Below are 9390 nucleotides of genomic sequence, written 5' to 3'. Positions count from 1 at the left end.
GCAGCTGGTCCCACCGCTGGATGGCGGCTGGCTCCTCGGTGGCTGACTTGCGCCAGCCAAAGGACCAGCGGCGCCAGCCTGGCCTCTGTTCTCACGTCTCATCCTCGCTTTGCTTCCTGGCTTATCTCGCCGCCCCACCCTGCGCCCTCTCACCAGTCACTGGGCTTGTCCGGAGCCCCAGCCTCACGGGGTGGCGCAGGGACCCGGGTGCAGGTCCAGGCCCAGCGCGATGGCGGGCAGTGCCCCGCGGCAGTGGAAGGTGGCACACGAAGGCAGACTCTGGCCAGACCCAGGCGTTGCAAAACAGACATGGCAGAGGGGAGGCAGAAAGCTCTGGGCACGCTGGGAAGGGAACGCCGGGGCAAGCAGGACGGCTGCCCTCTGGGCTGGCACTTCCAGCCTGGATCCGGGCTAAAAGCAGGAACTGCAGAGCCCAGGCTGCCAAGCAGGGGCCAGTCAGGTGGGCGCACACAGATCCCACTGACCAGCTGGTCCACACGCCCCTCGACAGGAGGAGAGGCTGAGAGACGGGGCGTCCCGAGGGTGTGACTCCCTGGTGTTACCAGAGGCCACCCGAGAGCAGCGAGGCCCAAGCTGGGAGAAGGAGAGGAAAGGCGCAGCACTGCAGGGCAGCCTGACCCGAACACGGCCAGTGCTGACCCATGGGCACCTGAGATCCACCCCCCACTCCCCCACCCCCAGCCCACTGGGAATGAGTCACCCCGAGCAGCCAGCTGGGCCGCCTGCAAGGGCCTTGGGGCAGGGCTGGGGCTGGTGTGGCTGCCCCAGGCCCACGGGACGAGCTGAGCTGCGCAGGATGGGGGTCCTGGGGGCTAGAAGGATCCAGAGAAGGCAGCACGGGGGCGGGGGGTTGGATTGAGGTGCTGGGCCTGGGAAAGGAGCATCAGAGCTTGGCTCACCAGGAGCGTCCCTGCCACGCCACCTGGCAGGGCAGGGCACAGCCATGAGCCAAGGCCCTGGCTGCTCCCACAGGCAGCCTGATACTGCGGGATGTGCCCGGGCCAGCAGCGGGGGTCCCACAAGCCAGCTCCGGTGGCCCGGGGGAAGAGATCCAGCTCAGATGCTGCTGTGGACGCAGATTCCTGCCGGGGCTCCGTTAGCGACCTAAGGAAGCCAGCCCCAGATCCCCAAAGGTATTCAGGCTCCTGGCTTCCTTGGCGCGTGGGGTGTTTGGAGCCCAGATGCCTTTGGGCAGCAGCTGGGCCCCCGTGCCTGGGGTAGGGTTGCCAACTTTCTAATGGCTGAAAACCGAATACCCTTGCCCCGCCTCTTCCCGAGGCCCCGCCCCTGCCTCTTCCCAAGGCCCCGCCCCCACTCCCTCCTCTCTCTCTCCCCCCCCCCCCCATCACTCCTTTGCCTCCCCTCGCTTACTCCCCCCAGACTCACCTGCGGCCTGCAGAGCCGGGCTGGGAGAAGCAGACAGGGAGCGTGCCCAATCAGGGCGGAGGGGGAGCTGTCCCCGGAGCAAGGGGCCAGGACTGGGGCAATTGGGGCATGGCCAGGCAGAAGGGGGGTGGACAGGATCCCGCCCTCCCCCATGGCACCTGCCTTCAGGAGCCCATCTGGAAGCCAGCCACTGCTCTCTGCCAGGGGTCAGCAGCTCCTGCAAGTGGCTCTAGGCACAGCTGCTGCTGTTCCCGCCCCCCAGGGGCAGCGTCCAGTTACTGCAACCAACTGGACTTTTAGTGTCCAGTCAGCGCAGCTGACCGGACACTGCCAGGCTCCCTTTTTGACTGGAAAACTGGACACCTGGCAACCCTAGCCTGGGAAAGCAGCACATGCCGGGGGCTGGTGAGATGGGCTGTGGAGGTCACAGCCTGGCCGCGGCAGGAAGTCCCCAGCCCCAGGAATCTCAGCCCTCACCTGGAGCCGGGGCTCCCATGTGTTTATCACTGGACTGGAGCCTCGTTTTCTCCTCCCGCCCTGCCATGTCACGAAGCGTTGCCACAGGCTGGTCCACAGCCATGCTCCTCCCCAGAGGCAGCTTCGCACCTGGGGCACCCTCCCTAGCTCCAGGGAGAAGTCCCCTTTCAGGGCCACTGCCACAAAGCCAGTCAGAGGGGCCGGCTGCAAAGCCCTCCGACATCCAACACGCAGCCTGGTCCGTAGCTCCTGGGGGGTGAAATTCAGGGAGCCCCGGCCTCACGGGAACAGGCTTTGAGCTCACCCTCTGTGTGGGGCGACAGGCTCCTTGGACATGCCATGGCAGAGACGCTGCTGACTATCCCCCAACTGGTTTAAACCGGGGCCATGCCCCGGCAGCAACCACCCTCTCCAAGGTGCGTTCTCATCCCATCGCCCGATCTACCCAGCCCTGCCCACTGCACGCCCGCAGCCCCTGGCCACGATCTCACTGGGGCCGGAGAGGTGTTGGTTCGGCCCAGAGCTCACATCCCCCTTCGCCCACAGCCCCTCCCTGCTGTGCTCTGCGGCCCGCTGCCCCGGCACAGGGGAGCAGGTTGCCCGGTTGGTGTGTTTGGTGGATGTTGAATTGGCAGGACAGGCCGTGGCCCACTGCAAGTGCCGCTGACAACTCCCCCGCCCCAAAGAAAACAGCAGCGCCCCCGCGCTCCCCAAACAGGGCGGGTTTGATGGATTTTTCTTGAGCCCCGGCCAAGCAGCGTATCTCATTTTCTGTAGGTTTAACTCCAAATTAATTTGTAAGCGATCTGGCTCTCTTGTTCCCCAACAGATATTTAATAGCGCAGGGGAGCGCCTGCCAGAGGGCCGGCTCAGCGGGCTTGAGGAGCGGCAGGAAGGAGAAAGCCAGAGCCCGTGACCCCGGGCGAGGAGTTAACTAGGTGTCAGGGCGAGATGTTTTCTGAAGGCACTAAGTGGATGTGACATCAGTGCAAGCGTTTGGATTGGGGGCGAGGCAGGGCCATGCAGGGGGATTAGACGCACAAGGGAGGCAGGGGCGGACGACGAGATGGGCAGGTTCTGCGCCTTGTTGAGGGCCCGATCCCTTCTGCTCCCTGTGAAGCCAAACAGGAGGGCACTCAGCACCAGCCAGGATCAGGGCCTGGATCCAGGGCAGGGACCCCATTGAGAAAAGAACTGAAGCCCGGGCTTAAACCCAGCCTTACTCGAGACACCGCTTAAAACAGGTGCAACTTTACGTCTGCACGTAACTCGCACTGATTTCCAGGGGGCTTAGCACAAGCGTAACTGCTGCTCCGAATCAGGCCCACAGACATCAAGGCAATGTCTTACCTCCTCGGCCGTGGCCGGTGCCTGCCGTGGCCAGCTACTCCAGAGGCAGTCATGGGATAAACTGGCTTTGGGGGAAATCTGCTCTGTTCCTGCATCAGTCAGTGGCTAGGTGGTGCCCTGGGGCATTCCTCATCTCCTCTGGCTCCTGTCCAAGCTTGTGGCTTTTCCTGCTTGCACCAATGTCCAGAGCTTGTTTGAATCCTGCTAAGCTCTTGGCCTCAGGAATATCTTGTGGCAGGGAGTTCCCCAGGGGATATCGCTGCGGGCAGGTCTGAGCCCTGCACCTTCCAGAGGCCATGGGAGCCCTAGAGAAGGCACAGATGAGGGCACAGCCAAGGATCGGAGGAAACGCCCGAGAAGGGACTGAGCCCACAGGAGCTTGCTTGGCCATCCGCCCTGATGGAGCGAAGCTTGCCCCAGCGTGGGGGCTCCGAGGGGTCAGGGTGCGGGTCGGGAAGCACCTTGAAGGGGACTGGTTCTACTGCAGGTGGTGCCAGGGCAAGGATCAAAGGCCTGACGCTGGGGTGGAGGGAGTTAGGCTGGAGCCGAGGGAGAACTCCTTCCCCGTCAGAGCAGCTGTGCCCAGGAACAGACCCCTGGCCGATGGTGGAGGCGTGAGCGGTCGCCAAGACGTGTTAGGGAGGGCGGGCGTCGGACTGGACGGCCCAGTGGGGTGTCTCTGGGCCCATCATCTCCGATCCACATGGGCCTCCCCCCTCAGCAATGAGCTCCCGAGGGCTGGCTCTGGGGTGAGGCTGGGGAGCCTGGCCTAGCCCCAGGCAGCCTGGACTCCGCCCAGGGCCTGTGACACTGGCGGACTAACACAAGCCCTTTTGTTTCCGCTCTCGCTCTTTGCCCACGGGAGCGGGCTGGGCCCTGCTCTGCTCTACACTCCCCTGTGGCCGAGCACGCCCCCAGCCCAGCTCAGGAGGGCGCCCCTATGGCCCAGGCCATGGCGGCACCCTTGGAGACGTCGCAGGTCCAAGGCAGCCCAGGCTCCCTCCCTGCCAGCGGGGTTCTGCCCTCGGCCCCTCACAGGCCCCATGGCGCTGCCCCGGCTGCTCACCTGCCTGCAGGGGAAAAGCAGAAGCTACCTGGGAGAAGTATGGTTTGCCTGGGTCTTGAAGAGCAACCCCCACATCCCGCTCCAGGCCGAAGGTGCAGAACAAGGACGCGGGCGGGCGTCGCCCCGCGGGGAGTTCCCAGCACCTGGCGCTCCGAGGTGCTCCGAAGGCAGCCGGCCCTGCCCCGGGCTGGCCCAGCTCCCCGGTTCAGGCGCTGAGGGAAGGGGAGCTGCAGGCTCCACCTTGGACAAGGACGAGCTGCATGGGAAGGGGTGAGGAGCACCTGGCAGAGCCCCCTGGCACCCAGCAACGGCGCCCTGGTGCCCGGCCCCGCCACACCCCAGGGCTCTGTGGGCACAACCCGCACAGGAGAGAGGAAACCCCACGGTGCGGAAGGGGAAAGGGAAGGAAACAGCAAATGGGGCAGGGGGAGGCTAAGCCGACCTCTTCCGCGGCCTTCACCATCGCTCAGTCCTCACTCCAGCCGTGCGTTGCACCGCGGGGGCCCTGCTGCTGGGTGTTAACACCCTGTTGCTCCAGCAGCCGGTATGGAGGGAGGTCTCTGTCTGGGGGCACCAGGCCCCTTCGCCCCCAGTACAGATCCCCTCCTTCCGGCTTGGGCTGTACGCTCCCAGGGTCAGGCCTTGGCTGGACCAGACCAGCCGCGAAGCTCACCACGCCCGCCCGTGGCACGGCCCCACGGAGAGGCGGCTCTCACTCCCTGGCCGAGGGGAGGTGCCGCTTTGGGGCATCCTGCCTCCAGCGGGTAAGTGCAGCGAGGAGCCAAGTCCGGCGGTGAGGGGCTCCGGGCTTCGAGATCCACGTGCAGGCAGCAGCTCGAGGATCCCCCCGTGCAAAGCCTGCCGCACAAGCTGGCCCTTCGCAGGGCGCAGCAGGAGAGTAACCGCGGAAAGCAGCTGCTCCCGCCCCACGCTCGCACGGGAAGGCAGGCGGACATCACAGGGGCCTGAGACCCACTGGCTTTGCTGGGGGGGGGGCTGAGACCCACACACCTTCCCGGGGTGGGGGGCACACCCACAGACCCTTCCCGGGGCCCAGCACCCACAGACATGTACAGGGGGCTGACACCGGCTCCGTTTTACAACTGTTCAGACTGTTATTGTTGAGACCAACAACGTGGCCAGGCTCGGAGGCGAGGCCGAGTCCTGACCTGCTCACTAACCCGCCCCCCCTTCAGCCCTGCTCCTGGAGCTGGACCCTTCCTCCCAGTGTACAGGCCAAGCTGGAGCCTCAGGTAGCCACCGGCAGCCACCGGCATTCAGGCCTGAGCCACGGGCCTCCTACGCTTTGAAGTGAAGACGGTTTTCTCCACTTCCTGTCCTGAAGTGCTGGGCACGAAAGGGGCTGGAGAGCAGAGCCACCTTCCACTCCAGCAGCAAGGCAGAGCCGCTCCTCTCGCTGGCTTGCTAGCTAGAGGGGCTCCTGGGTTCCAGTCCTGGCTCTACGGCTTGGACCGTGGCCCAGCCGGCACGCTGGGTGGTGTCGGGTACCCCGGTCACAGCCTCGGCCAGGGGAGAGAGCGGGGTGAGTCTCAGCTCCGCAGGGAGGGGTCTGGGAACATTCGAATTGCGCCTGCTGGACCCCAGTCAGCTCTTGCCAGGGCTCAGCGGAGGATACGCAGCAGGCAGAGTCCGGCACCACATTGTTTTTAAAACACAGCCTGAAACTGGCAAGCGTCCCTAAGAGGACCACAGAAATGAGAGACAATGTGGAGCATGGGAGCTGGGAGGAGATGGCAAAGGGACTGGCCAGGCTCTGCCCAGTGAAGCAGACGTGAGAGGCACCTTTCTCTTGCACAGGGTCACACTGCAAGTGAGCGGCAGAGTAGAAAAAGAACCCAGGAGTCCTGCTCCCCCGACTCACTGATAAAGCCCGCTGCTTCCCGAGGAGCAGGACCACAGTGAAGTGTTCACTGCCCACAAATACAGCGGAAATGGGAGCTCGGCATCTGGAACAACAACAGAGCTATTGCGGCGCTCCACCAATGCTGGGCAAAGCTGCCCTCTTTGCCCAGGTCCAGCATTGCCCCTCTGCCCCCCAGTAGCCTTTGTCCAGGCCTTGGTAGCTTCCCAGTGGAGCAGAAATCCAGGATACGGAGTCAGGGGACATTCTAAGTGTACCTGGCTATTTACCCCGGCATGGAACAGAGGCGGTCACAGACAGAACACAGGCAAATCCTTTCTTTCAGGGCTCTCTGCCCACCATAGAATCATAGAATATCAGGGTTGGAAGGGACCCCAGAAGGTCATCTAGTCCAACCCCCTGCTCAAAGCAGGACCAATTCCCAGTTAAATCATCCCAGCCACAGCTTTGTCAAGCCTGACCTTAAAAACCTCTAAGGAAGGAGATTCTACCACCTCCCTAGGTAACGCATTCCAGTGTTTCACCGCCCTCATAGTGAAAAAGTTTTTCCTAATATCCAACCTAAACCTCCCCCACTGCAACTTGAGACCATTACTCCTCGTTCTGTCATCTGCTACCATTGAGAACAGTCTAGAGCCATCCTCTTTGGAACCCCCTTTCAGGTAGTTGAAAGCAGCTATCAAATCCCCCCTCATTCTTCTCTTCTGCAGGCTAAACAATCCCAGCTCCCTCAGCCTCTCCTCATAAGTCATGTGTTCTAGACCCCTAATCATTTTTGTTGCCCTTCGCTGGACTCTCTCCAATTTATCCACATCCTTGTAGTGTGGGGCCCAAAACTGGACACAGTACTCCAGATGAGGCCTCACCAATGTCGAATAGAGGGGAACGATCACGTCCCTCGATCTGCTCGCTATGCCCCTACTTATACATCCCAAAATGCCATTGGCCTTCTTGGCAACAAGGGCACACTGCTGACTCATATCCAGCTTCTCGTCCACTGTCACCCCTAGGTCCTTTTCCGCAGAACTGCTGCCTAGCCATTCGGTCCCTAGTCTGTAGCTGTGCATTGGGTTCTTCCGTCCTAAGTGCAGGACCCTGCACTTATCCTTATTGAACCTCATCAGATTTCTTTTGGCCCAATCCTCCAATTTGTCTAGGTCCTTCTGTATCCTATCCCTCCCCTCCAGCGTATCTACCACTCCTCCCAGTTTAGTATCATCCGCAAATTTGCTGAGAGTGCAATCCACACCATCCTCCAGATCATTTATGAAGATATTGAATAAAACCGGCCCCAGGACCGACCCCTGGGGCACTCCACTTGATACCGGCTGCCAACTAGACATGGAGCCATTGATTTCTACCCGTTGAGCCCGACAATCTAGCCAGCTTTCTACCCACCTTATAGTGCATTCATCCAGCCCATACTTCCTTAACTTGCTGACAAGAATACTGTGGGAGACCGTGTCAAAAGCTTTGCTAAAGTCAAGAAACAATACATCCACTGCTTTCCCTTCATCCACAGAACCAGTAATCTCATCATAAAAGGCGATTAGATTAGTCAGGCATGACCTTCCCTTGGTGAATCCATGCTGGCTGTTCCTGATCACCTTCCTCTCATGCAAGTGCTTCAGGATTGATTCTTTGAGGACCTGCTCCATGATTTTTCCAGGGACTGAGGTGAGGCTGACTGGCCTGTAGTTCCCAGGATCCTCCTTCTTCCCTTTTTTAAAGATTGGCACTACATTAGCCTTTTTCCAGTCATCTGGGACTTCCCCGGTTCGCCACGAGTTTTCAAAGATAATGGCCAATGGCTCTGCAATCACAGCCGCCAGTTCCTTCAGCACTCTCGGATGCAACTCGTCCGGCCCCATGGACTTGTGCACGTCCAGCTTTTCTAAATAGTCCCTAACCACCTCTATCTCCACAGAGGGCTGGCCATCTCTTCCCCATTTTGTGATGCCCAGCGCAGCAGTCTGGGAACTGTCCTTGTTAGTGAAAACAGAGGCAAAAAAAAGCATTGAGTACATTAGCTTTTTCCACATCCTCTGTCACTAGGTTGCCTCCCTCATTCAGTAAGGGGCCCACACTTTCCTTGGCTTTCTTCTTGTTGCCAACATACCTGAAGAAACCCTTCTTGTTACTCTTAACATCTCTGGCTAGCTGCAGCTCCAGGTGCAATTTGGCCCTCCTGATATCATTCCTACATGCACGAGCAATATTTTTATACTCTTCCCTGGTCATATGTCCAACCTTCCACTTCTTGTAAGCTTCTTTTTTATGTTTAAGATCCGCTAGGATTTCACCATTAAGCCAAGCTGGTCGCCTGCCATATTTACTATTCTTTCGACTCATCGGGATGGTTTGTCCCTGTAACCTCAACAGGGATTCCTTGAAATACAGCCAGCTCTCCTGGACTCCTTTCCCCTTCAAGTTAGTCCCCCAGGGGATCCTGGCCATCCATTCCCTGAGGAAGTCGAAGTCTGCTTTCCTGAAGTCCAGGGTCCATATCCTGCTGCTTACCTTTCTTCCCTGCGTCAGGATCCTGAACTCAACCAACTCATGGTCACTGCCTCCCAGATTCCCATCCACTTTTGCTTCCCCCACTAATTCTACCTGGTTTGTGAGCAGCAGGTCAAGAAAAGCCCCCCCCCTAGTTGGCTCCTCTAGCACTTGCGCCAGGAAATTGTCCCCTACGCTTTCCAAAAACTTCCTGGATTGTCTATGCACCGCTGTATTGCTCTCCCAGCAGATATCAGGAAAATTAAAGTCACCCATGAGAACCAGGGCATGCGATCTAGTAGCTTCTGCGAGCTGCCGGAAGAAAGCCTCATCTACCTCATCCCCCTGGTCCGGTGGTCTATAGCAGACTCCCACCACTACATCACTCTTGTTGCTCACACTTCTAAACTTAATCCAGAGACACTCAGGTTTTTCTGCAGTTTCGTACCGGAGCTCTGAGCAGTCATACTGCTCCCTTACATACAGTGCTACTCCCCCACCTTTTCTGCCCTGCCTGTCCTTCCTGAACAGTTTATAACCATCCATGACAGTACTCCAGTCATGTGAGTTATCCCACCAAGTCTCTGTTATTCCGATCACGTCATAGTTCCTTGACATCACCAGGACCTCCAGTTCTCCCTGCTTGTTTCCAAGGCTTTGTGCATTCGTATATAAGCACTTGAGATAATCTGCTGATCGCCCCTCATTC

This window comes from Lepidochelys kempii, chromosome 8 (assembly GCF_965140285.1).
Source record: "Lepidochelys kempii isolate rLepKem1 chromosome 8, rLepKem1.hap1, whole genome shotgun sequence".
Taxonomy (NCBI): domain Eukaryota; kingdom Metazoa; phylum Chordata; order Testudines; family Cheloniidae; genus Lepidochelys; species Lepidochelys kempii.
This window is presented reverse-complemented; position numbering follows the sequence as displayed.